General features: G+C 38.4%; 1 protein-coding gene across 1 annotated transcript in view; it reads left to right on the top strand.

The window, feature by feature from the left end:
* GNAL (G protein subunit alpha L) overlaps positions 1 to 19,566 on the top strand; it is a 175,331-nt gene that overhangs the window by 22,586 nt on the left and 133,179 nt on the right. The gene's annotated exons all lie outside the window — the stretch shown is intronic.

Raw genomic sequence — 19,566 nt, 5'->3', positions numbered from 1 at the left:
GAGACTAGGGAAAGTGGGGGAAAGGAAGATGCCCAAGGAGCACCTGGGGTTGTAGGAGACAGCAGTGCTTCTTCATTTGGTTGAGGGCGTGCTTCTTTTTTTGGTCTTGGAAAGACATAAAATTCACAGTAAATAAAATGATAGTAAAGGAGTGAAATGAGAGCCACGTAGGTAATGTTAAAAGCAGAAAAAGCCAGTCTTGCCTTTTTCACAGGATATTGCTGTGTGCTTTGTTCCTATTTCTTCACATAATGAGAAGGAGGCGAACTGTAAGCAGAAAAGTCTTCTGCCTAAAAATGGTATTTTAAAAATCCTGAATTCATTGCAGTTGCGAGGAAATCTTCACTGGTATTGGTAAAGTGAGCTCTTTTTTCTACTGCAGCCTGGGCCTTTTCTTGTGCTCACTAGAAATGTGACACTCATTGTAATGACTAAGTGAACTAATCTCTTTAATCAACCAGTCAGATGAAATCCTGACTACTTAGGACCCTTGGGAGAATGGCATGTGCTGAAGCCTGTTTGTGAACGTGCAAAAAGGTGCAGTTTATATGCTTTTCTTCATTTCAATCCATGCCAGTGAATGCAGGTGGTGTCACCCAGCTTCTTCCTCCTGTCATATGCAGCTGAGCAGCGTGTTTTTAGCAACAAGGGTAGCGCTGTAACCAGCACTGTGGGAATTCAGACTGTGGATCAGTTTTCCCTTCCAGCCTAAATGACAGACAAATGTACTTTCCTGAAATGTTAGCAGCATCTTATCATAGCTGTAGGTTGTTGTTCATTTTTTTTGGTTTTTTGGGTGTTTTTTTTTTTTTGTGTGTGTGTTTGAATGTACACCCCCTTCTTTTCAAAACACTCCCATAGCATTTTAGTTCACTTTCTCCGCTTACAGCCCACCTCAGGGGTATAAAAAGGGATTTCCAGAACCAGGTTTTCTATCTCAAGGATATCCTGGCATTCACTGCCACAAGAGAAGTGGTGTGATTGATTCTTAGGAAGCTTAAAGACAGTCTTGGAGCTGAAAGGGAAGTAGGTCTGTTGCAATAATAGCTTAAATACTGCAAGAAGGCCCTGAAATTGTTTTATGTTCCTGAGAGCTTGGCACCAGTGATGCAAAACTGAAGGCTTTAGGATTGCAACAGCCTTGGAGGGAATGGTGTATGTGTATGAGTAGGTAGTAAGAGGATTTTTAAAAGGTCATGGGAAACCCAAGGCAGTCCATCAAACAGCAGTGACTAAGGACTGCCAAGAACCCCTCTGTGAAATTCATGCCTTAGATGGTTCTTCTTAACTGCTCTGCCTTCTTCCCAAAGTTCCCTGAGACAGCTCAAGATGGGCTCTTAGCAATAAAGTTATTCCCATGCTTTGATAATTAATAACTCTTGTATGCAAGTGTCTGGGGTGTGGCGATAACAACCAAAAACGGCAGCAAGCTGTCTGTATCAAGATTTCATAACTGGTTTTTTGTGAGATGCTCCACTCTGTGGAGGGCTGGCCATCCAAACCACCCCTTAAGAAAGGCACTGGCCTGTGGTGAGCCATGTACCATTGCACTACGTGACATGCGCCGTGATTTGGGTATACTGGTCTGTGATTAGGCTTTCGTGTTTTACTGAAAAAAATACTTTCTGACCCCCAAAAAATGTTCCTTTCTGCCACAAATCAGTATTGTAACTTTTAATGAATGGCTGTGCATTTGCACAGTATGTAAAACTGGGGTGGTATCCTTCCACGAATTCCATGAGAAAGATATTACTGGTATCATTACTGACTTTGAGTTTTGAAAATAAATCTAGGAGCCATGTCCATTTAGCAGCACAATGGGACATTTTCTGTTTATGAAGGACTCCTCTCAGGTACCAGTCCTTTATCACATTTTGAGAAAGTGGCTGAAAATGTCTCATGGAAGTAGTATGAAAATCAATATTATTAAAGCTAGGGTTTGGGGTTTTTTGTGAAATGGTGTGTGTTTGCAGGCCCTGCATAAATATGTGATGTGTCAAGTGCTGTGGTTTTGTCAGTTTTTAAAAGTATGGTATCAGTTGCAGCTAATACTCCTGTTCAGTAGGAAATAAAATCCTCTTTGGTACACATTTCTAGTCTGACAGGTTCATCTTCATAGTGTTACAGGATGTCACTTAGAAAAGCAATAATTTATAAAAAGACTGAATAATTGCAAACCTTATGGTCATATTTTGCAAAGGATAAGTTGCTAATAGTCCTCCAAGATAATAGCTGGGGTTAATGTGTATTTTTTAATGGGACAGATTTATTTTCGTAAGAGCCAAAGTTCTTTCTTGCTTAGACTGTGAATTCCATAAGGGAATAGTAAGGAGTTAAGAAGGAAACATGATGAAATGTTGGTTTTTGCATCCAAAAGAGGATTTAAGTCATGAACTCCTGACCTCGTGATCCTCAATTACTTATCCTGGGTGAGGGAAATCTGTTCTACTTTAATGTTTTTATTAATGTGACTTGGAATGAATGCAAGCATTCTTTTCTCTTAGAACGTGTTTAAAGAAAGTACCTCTGGATTAAAAAATACTAGATCTTTTAATTTTTAGTCCAAGTTATTTTTGCATAGTCAGTTTCTAACCAAAAAGAGTTTTTAGAGAGCATTGATCATTGTTTTACAGGGCACACTGAACCTTAGCAGTGGTACACTGAGAGCTGATGGCCAAGTATATTAGAATGTTACCTAATAAATAATATATTTACATCACTGTTATGACTTGACTTCTATGAGGAGAGCTGTAAAGGCTCAGTGGAGGTTGCTCACTGTAAAGGCTAGACAGTGGTTGCATTAACCCATCTTCTGCAGATATTGCAAACTATCCAAACACACCACCAATTTTTACCAAATTTCCTATGAAAAGTAGGTCTTGTCTTTATTTCTAATCTATCTTCTCTTTTACCAAAAAACAGAGACAAATCAGACCCATGTTTTATTTTCCTGAGTGTCTTTTTGCTAACTGTTTCTGCACATAAGGGCTGTGTCCATGTACTGTGCCATGTTTGTCTTTATTATTTGAAACACGGGAAATTTCTGTGAAGTGTAGGAAAAGCAGTGCAGATATGTCTATGCAACTGCAAATTAGTCCCCACTTTAGAGAACTTATTTGTAGGTCTCAGGGTTCAGAGCCTCTTTAGTAAAATGTGAACTCACATGAGGATGAAGAAGGCAAATGGAAATGAGTGCTAGAGAAGTACGCATTAGTATTGCTGAAAATTAACTCCTGACCTATCAAGGCACCCAGTTTTTAAATCTTGTTTTTCAAATGATAAATCATGCTGTTGTAAAAGCCAAGTATATTTTTTGGTGTGCTGTAGCTCAAGGTCTGCTTTAAGTTAAGGTTACTTAACTTGTCATTCTGAATGCTTGTGTAATGTTTCATTAAGCGTTTAGAATTCACAAAGCATTGCATGCATTTGCTTTACAGAGCTGTGGAAATCTCTGCAGGAAAATAAGTGAAAAGAGAAGAGGAAATAAAATTGTTAGATCCTGGGATCTGACCTGATGTGACCAATTGGCAGCTCCATCAATTAGGTTGCAGATAGGGTTTGCAAGGCAGACTATTGGATTTTTGTTGTGGACTGGGAATCTCGTATTTTTGTGTCTAAGACAGCAAAGAATTCTTGTGTTTGGTTTTTTTTTGTTTCATAATATTCATGCAGTAGATCTGCATGTATTTTAGCAAATATCACTGGCCTGAAAGCTATTTTTGCCAAATGTTGGAAATGTGTTTTAACAATTCCCAAAGACTGCTCAGAGAAGTTTATATAGGCTGTCATAATTCACATGTCAGTTAACAACTTAACGTCCTTGAAGTCTTTCTTCAATAATTTTTGCATGAAAAACTTGACTTTCATGAACAGAAATAAGTACAATTATTCTCATCTGAAAAGTGAAGTGAACATAAGCATGAGAAACAACTCCCTGAGAGGCAGCACATCTCTAACGGAAGAGTGCCAGTATGCTGCTGTGAATACTCAGGGCAGTGATAAACTCTTCCTAACTCATTTTCCCATTCATAAATTGAAGTTAATGACATTTTCTCACTTTCTTTTTAAAGGAAAGTGCTAGGTCATTCATAATGTTAATATTGTGAGCAGGGAGCTAGTTCTCACTTAAAACACGTGAGGACTGTTCTTCATGTTTTCCTGGCTGATGCCTGCAAGGACACTTGTTTTTATGCATTGGCATAAACAGCCTGTGGCCTGCAGGCCTACTGCTGAATCCACCCTTGGCTGCCCTTTGAATAGGAAGCTCCTTACAAGCTCCCTATATTGCTGTAATTCTGGCAGTCGGGTCCTCAGGCATCTTTTGTGGGGGATCTTAGGCAGGGGCCAGGGCTGACTTGGTTAGGATAAGCTCCTGTCTGACTTTGCACACCATGGTTTGCACAGATTTCCCAGGTGAAGGGTGATGAACACATGCAGTAATCCTACTTACACAGTGAGGAAAGGTGGTACATGGCCTGCATGACTGGAAGGCTGGGATGTGGTGCTAGGAACCACTTTAACAGCTCTTTGAAGACTGAAGTTCTGAGGCTTCTTAGAGCACTTGCCCCCACCAAGTATAATCCCCATCCAATGTATGTAGATTATACAAATACCAATAAACTGATGTGCACAGCAGCTAACTGAGAGGAGATTTTAGTAGCGTAGGCACCTGGAAACTGGATCCCATAGACTGTAATTATCAACTGTTTGTTGAGCTGTGGTATGATTGAGTTGTTTGGGGGTTTTTCGAGATGGGTTATATTTAGCTGGTTTAGGGCTCCTCGGACTTTCCATGCTTTCTGGTAAGCACTTTGAATTACATGTATTGTGCTTATGATACCTATATATAAGTGGCATGGCTGCCAAGTCCAACATCTGGGACACAAAGCAAACAAAACAAAAAACAAAACAACCAAAAGAAACCCCAACCAAACAAAATAAAAAATAAAACCAAAACACAAAACAACAACAAAAAAAAACCACCCACATCCCAAAAAGTTGAGATGAAGGCTTGATTTAAAATAATTGCTTAAATTCACACTGAAATCCTGTGAAATTAGAAGAGAGTATTTTTCATGCTCTGTTTTGTCTTGAAGAAATGTTCAATTGCTTTAATGACTTTGCAGTTCATAAACTTATTCACAGCAGCTTTGCAAGAGAGGAGTCAAGAGCCCTAAAAGTATCCTTTACAGCCTAACACTTGTTCATTCCTAGAGGAAGTCAGTTTTGTGCTTAGCATGAGGAAGGAATCCTGATGGGAAAAATAGGACATTGCCCTTTAATTGGGCATTGCATCATAAAACAGATTCATCAGGGAGAATGGTGTGGAGGGAATTAGAGTCACACAGGTATTCTTAGTTTAGAAGAGTCTGTCTTACTAGTTTTTGTATTTGTATTAAAATAAACTTATGACACATGGTAGATCTTACATCACCTTGACATGAGCCACCAGAATGGTTCTTGATATATAGCACAGTAATGTCAGTGTGACCAAAATGCTTTCTGTTTCCACTCCTCTAACCTCCTCCTGCACTGTGGTGTCTGTGGTTGCCACAAATAAATTCCATCTCACAGGGCTTCTCTGAGCTGATGTTCACTGCTTAACAAGATACTTGTCAGTCTCAGGTCCACAGTTTATCAGATTCAGTTCCACTCACTTTTCCATTCGTCTCCTTCCAGAAATAGCCTGTCTTTGACCAAGTTCTGGCTGACATCACTCCTGCCTAATCTGTCCTCCACAGTTACCAGTTCTAGGTTTTCTCAACCTTTTTCAACTAATCTGCATTCCCAGGTTTTTTTCCTTTTAGCAGCCCCTGATCTAAGTCCATGACATTTGAACCTTGCACAGAAAACATGGGGAGCCTATTTTTTTTCCAGACTATCCTGGTCCCAAATCAACTGCAATTTTGGGAATACAGAATTTCACATGGGTTGAAGCATTCCACCTAGGGAAGGCAAGTATGTACCCAGCAGGTGCAACATTCTTCTCCTTCTTGACACCACTTCAAAAAGAAAAGGCTTGGAAAAGTGACTGATTTTGGCAGATTTTCACATGGATAGCAGATGGGTCCCATTATTTTAAGTTTATATTGCCCTGCAAATTTCCAGATCTCGACTTAAAGCATACAGATGCTCAGACTTGATTATATTGTGTTCGTGAACTTTTTGTTTGATTTTAACATGTCATCAGATTATGTTAAACCAGGCAAAGCAAACTATTTTCTTTGTCTTCACAGAAATGATCTGGTTTTGCTAAATTTTCCAAAAGGTTCAGTCTGAGATGACTCTCAGCACAGAGCACTTCTGCACAGCAGCTAACATTTGGTGAAGTAGCAAGCAGTTGATAGCAGGGTCTTCTAATGGAAGTCATCAGACAATCTTATTAATAGGCAAGCTCTGAAGCATTGCTGCTGATCTATCTCAAGAGCGCCTTAATTTGAGGTGCCCTCGGTGTTTTTTACCCCAATATGCATATTTCCTATAAAATTTAGGTAGCTAGTCATTGATGAGAGTCACTGAACTCCACAGTTACATTGCTTATGCAGCAGTTTGGATTTGTAGTGCAGTCTGTCTATTTTTAAAGCCTCAGCGTTGGTAAGGTTTTATTATCATATTAAGGGCCATAAAAAGTTTAGGAGATACTTTTAAATGTCTGCTATTAGGCAGTTCACTGAAATTTTCAAATTGTTTTTTTGTAGTTTGGTGATGAATATGTTTCATGCACTGTTAGGAAGTCTGGATTAAAAAGGAGACACTATTTGGGCTGAGATGTCAGCTGTAACTTGTCAATAATGATGATAGCCTGCATATCCCCCTTAGTCTAGGAACCACAGTCTGAACTGTTTTAAGCCAGGACACAATTTCCTGTCTGCAAGGGGATTCAGTCTTGGAAAATTTCAGGTGTTTGTCAGTGTTTAAAATAATTGTCTTCATAATAAACTTGAACCTGAGCTTACATCCATCAAAGTAAAAGAAAGATCAGGTTTGTTGTTGGAGCAGATTAGTGCAGATTAGGCTTATGATGATGGGCTTTCTTGATTAACTGTTGAAAAGTTCCATTTGCTTGACATATTCCATACACTGTTATGAAATTCAGAGTATGCTTTGCAAAGACATTTGAATTGCCGTGGTTGGATTTAGAGTAAAATAAGGTGTCCCTTAAAAGAATAAAAATGCAGGGTTAGAGAAGACCTTTCAGATGGACCTCCCTGATAAAGAGCTATATTTAAGCTCTACTTGACAAACATTTTTCCAACTTGCTCTTGATAATCCTCCAGTTGTTGATCTTCTGAATTAACCTGTTGCAGTGCTTATGTTATTCTTCAAAGTAAGCCTTTTCCTGGTATCAAGCTGAACTCTCTCTTGTTACAAATAAAGGTATTTCCTGTCAGTATCTTATGTGCAATAGCCTCCTTCATTTTAAAAAGTAATTTGTATTTGTTTCAAGTTAATCTCTTCCATGCTGAACACGATTTGTTCAGCCTTTCTTTACAGGTAGGGTTCTTTGTACACACTACAGTTTTTGGACACTGCTCTCCAGAACTGATTTGAGAAAGTCAAGTTCAAACATGAGCATCAGCTCATGTTAGTAATTTCTGCAAAGTGCATTAAAGAGCTATATCCTCTACCTACTACTGGAATATCCTGCTTTCTGTTAAAAATCTGTATTTAACAATCAGGATTAAACTTTGGTCCCTATCCCACCTGTTACTACACAACCACTCCAGTATTACCTAGATTATCCAATTGCCGTGTAAACAGTGGTTTGACCTCTTGGCTCTTATGACTCTTAATTTTTGACTGGCATGTTAGAGAAATTGTAAATGGGCTGGTCAAAGTAAGTGCAGAATAGAAACTGAAATCTTCTTGCCCACCTGAACAGTGTTGATTGGGACAGCAGTCTAGGTCACAGTGAGCTTGAATTACTGGATATTATCAAACTTGCACAAAGCCCTTTATGATGGATTAGGAAATTCCTGATTTCCTAAAGGAGGAAAAAGCTCTGTATCTGTGATATAGATCCTTAGCTATGTTGACATATTCAGTGAGTTTTGAAAGATAGCAAGGCTATCTTTCTGTTTGTTTGTTTCCTGTATAGTCTTTACCTTTATTTGACATTAGTTCAGTTTCTTGACTGTGGAGGGCATTGCAGGAAACTTGTCTTTCCATTTTTTAATTACACTTAGTGCATAATTAGAGTTCAGGCATGTAATTTTGTCTTTTAAGGAAGTCTTTGTGATTATGCAGAAGATTTGGTTAGAGACAAAATATAATTGTCTAACAAACTGCTGTTTGTGGTTTCTTGCCTTATTCAAGGTACCCAGCTGATATGTGCTGCTTGCAAGTTCATTAACACATTTCTTGCCTTGGCAGGAACCTCAGGCACCTTTGACCTCACTGGAAGAACTTATAGTTGGGACTTTTGCTCTTTTCTGACATGCTCTCATAGATCAGCATGTCATGTTTATTGCTTGTGGAGCAGAGCGAGCGCTAGCAGTGCACTCTGGACTCTCCTGAGCTAATTGCCTTGAATGTCTGTGATTACATGAGCTTGTAACGTTGTTCTTGCCTTGCAGTCCTCTGCTCCTTTAGGCACCATGAGATTCTGTCTAACCACCCTTCATTAATCATCCCTGCAGGTGGTTTTATCTGATTTCTGTTTTCTTTTAGAGTTACGGTTTTTTTTCCCTAGGGGCACTTCTTTCTTCATTGACCCTGTGTCCATATCTTGAAAATTTTCTTATTCAGAACATTTTTGATATATTATAATTTCATTCCAGTGCAAAGAAAAAAAAATTAGCACAAAAAAAAGTCCCCAACCTATAAGAATCTGAAACTTTCAATGTTTCTTTCATGTTCTAACTGGAAACAGTCCACCACATTTTTTTAAAAAGCAAGATTTGAAGTAATTTTCTTTAACTTAGCAGTGACTTCCTTTATGGATGGACTTGTTTTACATAAAACATTCTGGAGCCTAGCTATAGATGCTGCTTGAAAATTCCTAGGAACTTGGCATTGTTCCCTTCTTATTCATATTCCTTGCAAACCTTTTTGTCTCCAACTGAAGATGTAGAGTGGTGAAATGCCATTCAGTGGACTAAAGTCCAGAGTGTACTTTAGATACCAACTTAGACCATGAAAACAGAGCATTGTCCCTCTACAGTAGAGCCAAATCTTCATATTCTGAGTATCAGAAGTGGTCACGTGTATGTGTTGCAGATTTAGACATTTATGCAGAAGACTGTGCATACCCATTGTAGGATCTTTCTTTTTCAGCCTTGTATGAATAGACTTTATTTACGCAGGCACACTTTTAGAAAGCATATTTTTGAAATTACTGTGGAAGGTCTTACTGAGTTGCCAAAAAAAACCCCAATCCAGAAGTCATGAAACCTGTAAGTCTACATATATGTATTGCCCCAGTCTTACCCACTGTGAAATGGGATGTTTCTTAACGCTAATACATTGTCCAGAAGTATAATCTCATTTGAATTTTGTGGAGGTTTTTTTCATTTCCTGCAATGTCACCCACGTTCAGAGTGACTACTGGTTCTAAGTTTAAAAAGTAACATTAGTATTTGGATTCCTAAGTGTAGTAGATCCATACATTACATCTTACTTCCTGGTAAGATGTAATGTATGGATCTGTGCAAAATACTGTAGCATTGCAGTTTTAGGCTGAAATCAATTTAAAAATTAACTGAAATCCAGAATAGGCTGTTCTTAGCTATACCTTTGAAATTTATTTTGGTTCAGACTGCATTTACATTGTTAATGTCTGTCTTGAAATGCTTAGCAGACTTTAAAACACTTCTGTCCTTCCTTGCTCTAATTCATTTGAAAGATCATGTGGCTTTAGAAGAGTTTTTTTTTGTTTGTTTGCTTTTAATTTTGGGGGAAATGCTAAACATGTTTTTGGCTATTTTTAAAAGAAGCTATAATTATGTCAAAAATATCACAATGGGGAAATATTGAGTATGTGTAATGGGTTTCTAATGTACTTGGCATATGATAAAAATGGAGCCTGAAAAGATTTGTACAAGGACATATTAAATTAGTACAGAAACATGCTAAACTCCTTAAAATGGATAACACTAGAAGTGCTTTCTATATTTTTTCCAAATCATAACGAGTACTTGGTGAAAAACATATTTTGCTTGCACAAAAGCACTCTGAAGGGAACTAAGTATGGCAGAACTCTAGAGGATGAGTTCATTAGCCAGCCTAGTAAGTACAGGCTTCTTGGTCATCCTGTAACTTACTTGTTCCTATAACACTTTAAAAATCCACAGTAGTAAAAGAATTGAAATATTAGGGCTTGTATGGTAAAATGTGCATATGTAATGTTTGGATTATTAGAAAATAGCCATTTGCCTGCTTTTCTGCCCATTAAAGTTACTTTTCAATGGAACAGAGTTATTTTAAGAGGGAGGTAACATTGGGAGTTCATTTAAAGGTTACAAGGTTTTAATTTTGAAATAAGGATTATCATTATACCAAATACTTAAAAATCTAAGAAATTAATATCAAAACCAGATTGATATATAAAGAGAATAATAAATGATTAATAATAAACTATGTTAGAATAAGGAGACTTAATTCTGCTTTCTAAGAATTTCAAACTTGTGAGATCAAACAAGTTTAAGCTCTTTTAAAATGCATTATTAAAAGACAAGGCAGTATCCATAAGAGCATCACAATCTAGGAAACTTGAAGGAGTTCTAGTATTCAAGACAGACTTAATCTTCAAAGTGTACTCATGTCAAGTTGTACAGATATTTTAATAATAAAAAAAGTATAAGTCTAGAAAATAAAGAACTTGAATATTAAATGCAGTGAAATTTTTGCTGAAGAACACCACAGCTGACAAGAAAAAGAAATTAGTAAAACACTGCATCGATACCTGTCTCCAGAAAAGCCGCTGTAAATGTATTAAATTAACAGAACCAGTTTTACATAATTAGTGATAAAATCATAGATTAAAGATACTCACAGTGCCCAATTTTAGATTCCTGCAATATGATATAACTTTCTCAACCATGAAAAAACAGCTTTTATGAAGCAGCTGAAATGGATGCTTCAAAGCAGTAAATGTTTCATCAGTATAAGTTTAATTTTCCTGTGTCCCTCTTTCCCATTCTGCAATACCTCAGGAGAAATTTCACTTTTTCACCAAGAGAAGGAACACAGGGAGAATTGCCACATCACTGGGTGCCAGAATAGTCCTGCCAACTGGCCTGAAGTTAGGACCTTTCCTCAGCCAAACTGTGTGTATAGTTTAATGTCCCGTTACTATAATCCATAGATGCTGATCATTTTTCTTACAGTGTATTCTCTAACCTGTTCTAAGCAGGGTGCTGTCTGTGTTGCAACACAAGCAAAACCACCCTCAGTGCTGTCCTGGGTGGCACCAGACACAGCATTGCCAGCTGACAAGGACAGGGATTTACCCCCTCTGCTCTGTGCTGGGGCGCCCTCACCGCGAGTCCTGCGAGCCCTGCCGGGTGCCACAGTGGCAGGAGGAGGGAGAGCTGTGGGAAAGCTTCCAGAAAACACAAAGATGACACAAAGATGATGAAGCCATGGTCTGTTCAGCCTGGAGAAGAGGAGACAGAGGGGAGACCTCCTTGCAGTCTGCAGCTTCCTCATGAGGGGAGGAGAAGGGGTAGACACTGATCTCTGCTCTGCGGTGACTGGTGACAGAGCCAGAGAAAATTGCATGAAAGTGTGTCAGAGGAAGTTTAGGCAGGATATTTGGAAAAGATTCTTTACCCGAGAGTGACTGGGGGCTGGAACAGGTTCCCTGGTCACAGCACCAAACCTTTTGGAGTTCAAGAAGTGTTTGGACAACGCTCTCAGGAAAATGGTGTGACTCTTGGGGTGTCCTGTGTAGGGCCAGGAGTTGGTGTTTGATGATCCCTTCAGGATACTCTGTGTTATTTTGGCTCCAAAAAGAAAGTGCTCTTTAACAAATTCTGCTCTCAGTTCTACCCGTGAATGAAACATTTTGATGTTGGGGTTTTCTTTCTTATCTGTGTTTTCCCACTGAGGATGTTTTGAACAGATGGCTTCAATTTTATGCAATGTGTGGCAGTACCTTCCATTAAACTCTGTGAACTAATATTGTGAACTAATATTGTTTATATTTGGCAAATTATTTACTGTGCTACTTTTGTCTCTACAAAGCATCATGTTTCCTTACTTGAGGAAGTTTAGCCTGTGTCTGAAGCTTAAAATGACTTTTTACATTAGTATCACTAGCATGGACTTTTTTCCTAGATTTCATTTGGTGTGTCTTTATGAATCTCAGTTGTTTGTGTTAGTGCCAAAAAGTTTCAAATAAAGATCTTAACTTGCATTGTAGGAATGTGCAGAACAAAATTGATGGCTGTACCTGCTTTTATATGTGGCTACCATAGCAATAGCAGAATCCTTTAAATGTTCCCCCTTCTTTTTTTTTTTTTTTTTTTTTACACATATGGGGAGATGTTCTTTATTCATTTTAGGCAGAAGGTTGAAATCTGTATGGGCTGGCCTGTTAAGTGTAAACTTTGTCTTCTAAACTTGTTTTATTAGAAACATTTTGGTATAGTGTGAAATGGATTTGCACCTCTTACTTTGAAGTTTACTAAATATAGCTTATAATAAACTTTCCTACAAAATAAAAATAATGTTTATGAAGGAGAAATGTATCCCATCTTCAAACATGCTCGAATTTTTTCAAATATCTAAGAATAGATTTTGGCAGCTGCTGATCCTCTGAAGGGATCAAAATCACTCTGGGGGCAGTGTGAAGCCCTGTTCACTGTAGCAGACATTTCCTCTGTCCTCTGCATGTGTTCTGGGGCTGGATGGTTGGAGAGCAGTAGCTTTTTTTGAGATTGCAGGCTTTACTGTGCAATTACGTTGACATGCCTGGTATTCTTGTCTTTAACTCTTCCCCATGCAGAAATTACGCCTTTGGGCTAAAGGATGGATGTGGGATTTCCAGACCAAGTTTGCTTAGGTGTTGCTGTCAGCAGCAACAACTATGCATGCATTCTTGCCTGACTTTGAGAATGTTTTCCTTAGGGACTTCTGGAAACTTTTGGAAGCTTGTTCAAACTATGATACAGTACTCTAAATGAGCTGCCATAAGCTGAAAAATTCCAGGCATTTCTGTGCATGGGTGTGAATCAGCTGTACAGTACAGCTGCAGTAGGACCAGCAGAGGAGGAAAAGCCATGTGCATTTATTTCTGTCCAGGAAATCCCAGACAAGGATAGTAGCCCAGCATATTCATGCATCATCTCTTTTCAAAAGCAGAAATCAATCCTCCTCAGGATCCCATTCGTCTCCCTGATCTGGAATGCCCATGCCAATATCATAGGCACCATGCTTTACTACCTCTGGCTTCTCCAAATTTCAACCCTGTTCAAATGTGCTCTGTCACACATGTCAGTCTAACCTTGTGCTCCCTCCCCTCCCACTGCAGAGGGAACTCCCTCCAAAGCAAAATACAATCCTGCACTCTTCCTTCCCTTTCCCACTCCCATCTAATTTGTGCCTGCCCAGCACATGCCCTCTGTGCTCTCCTGTGCTGCTCCTCCCTACCAACACGCAAACAAGGTCCCAGCACAATTCCTGCCCTCAGTGGTGGCACAGCCCTATCCCAGACAGATCCTCCTCCTGTCTGCAGAATCACAGGTGTGGATCCCAGGCAGGCTGGTTTGGTTTGGCCTGGCCAGGTGGCTGCAGGCACATGGGACTTGGGGCAGCTTCTCAGAGCAGGAAGTTTTGGTTGGCCAAATAATGATCTTTATCTTGCTGCTCCTGTAGAAGGCTGAGCCCGGGAGGCACAGCGTGGCTCTGTGCCCTTACTGCAGACACGGGACAGGTAGTGTGAGCACAGGGCACCAGGTACTGGTGTTGATGAGATCCTAAAATCACATTGTGGTAGATTTTGGTATTTGGCAGTAGCTGGGAAAGGGCTATGCTAAGCTGTTGTTATTTCACCTGCTAAATTGTTTAAATTGTAGAGAAATAGGTTTCTTTCTCTTTTTCCTTGTAGAAAGTAGGGAAAGAACAGTGGATTTGCTGTATGCACTCCATTTTTTTATTCTTAGAACTCTTTTTTCCCTGTGTTTTGCAAACAATTTTTGGCAAATACATATCACAGAACATATCACTGTGTCACCATGTTTTGCTCATCACCGGAAGTGATCCATGAAATGATTCCTCTTCAACAAAAGAGAGTTCTAAAAAAAAATTGAAAATGGACATTTGAAATATACTATGGAAACAGGTGCCAGGCATTTGCCTGGAATGAGATTAATTTTGGCAAGTGGGGAAACTCTTAGCAAGCTGATTTATTGAGGCATGGGTTTGAAGATTGCCAGTCTGCTCTAACCATGACAAGAAGCAAACTTTGCTTCTTCATCTTTAAAAAAAAGTCAGAAAGATAAGAGTTCTCAAATGTTTTCTGCCAATAGAATATAATTAAATTAGAGAAATAGTAGAATGCAATTTTTATGTGGCAAAACTGTTCTCGGTGCGCTCTGCAGTCTGTCACATTCTCACAGAAATGGTGAATGGCATTTTTTGCCTTATCTTCTGATACTTCCCAATATTTTGTTTTCCCATCCCTCAAATAACATTCAGGTCTTTCATTAGCTTCAAATGAAGACAATACAGTGAACAAATTTTCTGAAAATAATCTTAGGATGGAGATACACTTTGATTGAAATATTTCCAAAAAAAACTCTCCTCATAGTAAAGATCGTTGAGAAACGTGATTTTGTTTGGTTCTTTTTATGAATGCTGTAACATCAGACACATATTAAATATAATTTCTTAAATGAGAAATGTATTTTTTCACTAAAGAAAATTATTTTCAAAAGTGTTTTCAAGCACCAAGGGTCTTGGATCAAGTCTAAAACCAGCCCTAAAATAGAGTTCACACTCCATATTTAAATTTAAAATTTCTAAATTGAATCACTTCTTTTTATAGAAGATATGATACCTAGGGCTTAAGTTAAACTTTGCCCTCTTTATTGCAGTGAGAGTTGCCCTTACCTGACAGTGGTCTAACCATGTTAATATATTAAGCCAAATCTAAAAATACTGAAAAGAGAAGGTAGTTTGGTACACCTTCTGCTTTATATGACTTGTTATATTTATTAACTATATATATAGTTTCTAAATAAGTAGAAAAAATGTGGAAAGCAAAGCTTAAGCAGACCTAAATTCCTTAGAGATGGCATTCCGGTGAGAAAAAAATACCCTACAAATCTCTGTCCATAAAGGTAAATATTCATGAAACATGCAGAAGTGGAACCTAGTTTACCCATAGGTCTGCTCTCTCAAGTTTTGTGAGACTCTTTGAGCCTGGATTTTCCATGTTGGCACATAAGTTAGCAAAACTGATGTTCTTGTATGTTTAGGCTTTGTTCCTGTTTGCCTGGGAAGCAGGAGGATTTATTAATAGCTATAATACTAAAATGGTTTGTGGTTTCAGGCTGTATCAAATGTGTGACTGTCTTCCTGCTGAACTGCATGAGGGACCAAAGCATAGGCAGGGCTCAGAATCTCCTGCGACGGATGTTGCCAGATGTTTGTTGTTTGCCAAATTTTAAACAATTACAAAATTTCCACCATATCTTCAGAGCACAGCTTCCTTCCCTTCCCCCTCAGCCAACTTTCCCTCTCCCCTCCCCTTCCCTTGGCTTTGCTTGTAGCTGTGAGTGCTCACTGTTCCTGTGGATCACAGGCACTGATTTCTGCTGACTATGAACATTTATTTATGTTGAGGTATTTTGCACTGTTGGGTCTACAAATGCAGGCCAGTGATCAGGAGGTTTTCTAAAAAATGTACCTGAAGCTTTTCAGAGTGGAAGAAATAATTTAAACCTTAAAATATATGTGTAACAGATGAACACAAAGTTCCTGAGTCTTAATAATGAATTGACATATATTTCAAATCGTGGTAATTTCAGTGTTCTTACAAGATGTATGTTGTTTGGCTGTGCTTTTCTCAGAAATTTGTAAAACAACTTTAGATCACTGCGGTGTTCTGGTGATAAACAGCACAAAGGAAGTGGAGATCACACTGTGTAAGGTGCCCGACCTTACATGAGGTTTTAAATGCATTAACATTTTTTCATGAATGAAATTATTTAGTGTTTAATTAGAGCTAATATCCAGGGAAGAGGCTTCTAGTATGTGGTGTTACAGAGCCAGGAGGTGGTTGCATAGTACAAGAATTAATGACTGCTAATTTTGTTAGCAAATTTGAAGTATTTTAATAATAGAGCAAGTGCTTAGATGCTGTCTCTAAATTCAGAACCTACCAAACAGGTATTCAGTCAGACTATTTTTATACAAGTGTCACTGTTTCTCAAATCAAATATCCATCCAAATACAAGCTTACAAATGGATCTAGAGATGAGGATAGACTCCAGTTGTCCAAAACAATGTTTACATGTTTGAAATAAGAGAAGCTATTTTCATCCATCCACAGTCTTTCCTTTGTCCACATGTCTGCTCATATTATTTGACCAGGAACTTGCTTTGTAGCCTTTTCCTTACTGCTGTCTTTGTATTGTATGGATGCAGTTCCACACAGCTTCTGTGAAATGAAGCAGCACTCTGAGAAAAGTCTTTACCTTTGCTCCAATCACGCTGAAAGCAGCTGGCTTGCTCACTGAAAGGAGTTAGATGACTTATGGAAAAGTTGAAACACCAACCTTCAATTACAGTCTTTGATCTTCCTGTCCATGCTAAGGACCAAAATAAGATTGTTCTGGCATCCTCTTTATTTTTATAATCCTCATTTGTTGCTGCTTTGTTTAGCGGAGTTTGTAGTTATTATTTGAGTTTAGTTCTTGTAATTTAATAGTCATCAGTGATAACCAAAGGCTGTTTTGTCTGGGACAACAAATTGAACATTTCCTAGGAAAAGTGGAAGAGTATGCAAAAATTGCAAGCTACTGTATTATATTAAATTTTCTGGGTGTGCAGTTATCAGTTATGTTGTTCTGGTTTTGTTAGCCCTGAATTGTAGAGACTTTCAGAAGCATAGCTTTTGTTAAGACCTGAAAGCACCTTGTGGGGAAGTATTGTTATCACATTCCACTTCACTTTTACACTTTTTTGTTCCTATTCTAGCACCCTTTGACTGTCAAGTAAATTGGATTATTCCAGTACATTTCCCTCCCACTAAACCCTTCTATTTCTTCCAAGGTATTCTATACGCTCAGTTTAAGAATTTGGTTTTTTGAGTTGTAAGTTCAAGATTTAGATGTTATATGTATTTTCTCTGGAAGGTGCTTCTATGACTTCTAGCATGTGTTTTGAAACAAGCTTTGAAGCAGGTATGAGAAACACCTCACTGGGTGTTAGCTATATGGTTACATAATATATATGCCCCAAACATTAACTTTGTAACAAAAGTGGACATTATCAATACTATCTGAAAAATAACTACTAGACAACTTCCAATGTGACCAAAATCCTGAGATTTCAATGTAGCCAATTTACTTTGGCTTTTAGGAGTGAGGCTTGCTTGCAGCTAACACTCTCAGTGTCTCCTCTGTGACTAAGTACTGTACCTTGAGACATCCCAAGAAGCTTTTTCCTAGAGCCTTACTCTTCTTGGCTGCATGCTTGGGCAGCAGGAAATCCTCTTCTCAAAGATGCCTCCAAAATACTCTGGAGATAGTGAGGCGGCAGTGGAAGCTAACCCTTGGAATGGTGAATCTACTTTGATCTTCCCAACACCTATCTTGTGGCACCTATCAGTTGACATGCAGTTGTTCTTTTCCTTCAAGAACATGGGTGTATGATAGTAGTGGTTTCTTAGACAGAGGAACTCTAAAAGAAATAAAGAAAAAGAAGAACTTTTTTGTTTTCCTCTCTTTTGTCCTCTCTTTGGCAGCTATGATAAAAAACCAGAAAACCAGATGAAAAGGTATTTGGGGATCTTAAATAGATGTATTTTTTTGAAGCTATATAACTAGCTACACACGTTATTTAGTGGGGGAGGGCGGGCATGAGTGTTTGTATGTTTAGCCTTTCTCTTGGAAGCTAACCAAGAACTTGAAGTTTTTTCACACTTTGTGTTGTGAAATCAGTAAGTGTGTAGTTCCTTAATGACTACCTAAACAATACTTTTTTATGTGTTGATTTTACTGTAAATTTTTCATTTTTCAACATTCATCATGCACATCTGAAGCCTGGTTGCTCAGATGCAGGCTTTTGTATTAGATCCCCATACTTTTTAAGTGAGTCTCCACTAGCTCTGGCACAAATGTCCATGGGACTTAGTTTTAGCTCAGAGACCCCTCAGTTACTCTGTGATTGTGGCTTTAGAGGTGCAGTGCAACATGTAGATGGCAGAGTACCAATAGCTGTGCACAGATGAGAAATTTCTAATTTAACAGTTCCTCTAATTTTGGTGTATATAAAGGTTAAAATAACATGCACATTGGGATTATTATTAATCCAGAGACTAAACGTGGTCTCTTAGTAACCGGATGGTAGTAGGGAAGAAGCTCGGAGTAGAGCCACCTCAAAAATACACTGGTTGCCCCAGCTGAACTCACGTTGACATTTAAATAGGGTGTCATGTTCCACAACAGATGAGAAACAATGCTTGGCAAGAAGACCATTTCAAGAAGTGTACAGGAAAATGGGTCTACTTTCTCTTTTCCCAGTGGTGGACAAGCTATTTTGGTGCTGGACACTGTTCCTGTGTGAAGTGTATGGGAAAGAAATAACAAAAATACGCTGAACCTGGAGAATGAAAAGAAATTATTTCACAGAGGGTAGCACAGAACAACCTTAAGCCTGTGCTTTTACCTGGGGAAACTAAAACCTGGCAACATGGCAAACACAGCTTTGCAGAAGACTAGTAACTAAAATCTTAAAAAGACTGGACTTTTGGAAAGAAATCACTTGGAGGAAGTAGGAGCAGTAAAAGTAGTAGCTGGACTAACTTTTGCTTCTGGAGGAGTGCTGGTGGTATTCCACAGCCAGCTTATTGGCAGTAGTAGAAATAGCAGGGATTAATCGTTAACTGCTTTGCTTTGCTGTTTGTCTGATTTTAACACACTGCTGCCAGAGCAATGAAGTATATTATGAATAATATAACAAAGCAAATATTTGTAATATTTTTACTGCTAGCCCAGGTGTGTGTATATATAATATATATTTATATATATATATAGCTATTCTATTATCTGTATGTGGAACACAATACCTTAAAACTATAGAATTAGCCTATCAGTTTAAGTAATAGCTTCTTTAAAGCTGCTTCTTTGTTTAGATTGCCTTAGATATTCAGTTGAGAGACTGGTAATTTAAAACTTGATTTCAAAACATACTATTTTCTCCTTGTTTTCTAAATAGATCAGTACTAAGTAAAAGCTTGGCGCGTTGTGGTCAGTAGAAACTATTGTCTTGGACTGTGGATCCTATTTATCTAAACACATGATAAATCTAAGCAAGCTGTGGGAAAGACTGATTGAAGAGTCCTTTTCAAACTTTTCTTAGAGTAGTATTTAGCCTCCTTGCTCTCGCATTTTGTGT

This window comes from Serinus canaria, chromosome 2 (assembly GCF_022539315.1).
Source record: "Serinus canaria isolate serCan28SL12 chromosome 2, serCan2020, whole genome shotgun sequence".
Classification (NCBI taxonomy): Eukaryota; Metazoa; Chordata; class Aves; order Passeriformes; family Fringillidae; genus Serinus; species Serinus canaria.
The sequence above is the reverse complement of the archived record's forward strand: the minus strand, read 5'-3'. Positions and strand labels throughout refer to the sequence as shown.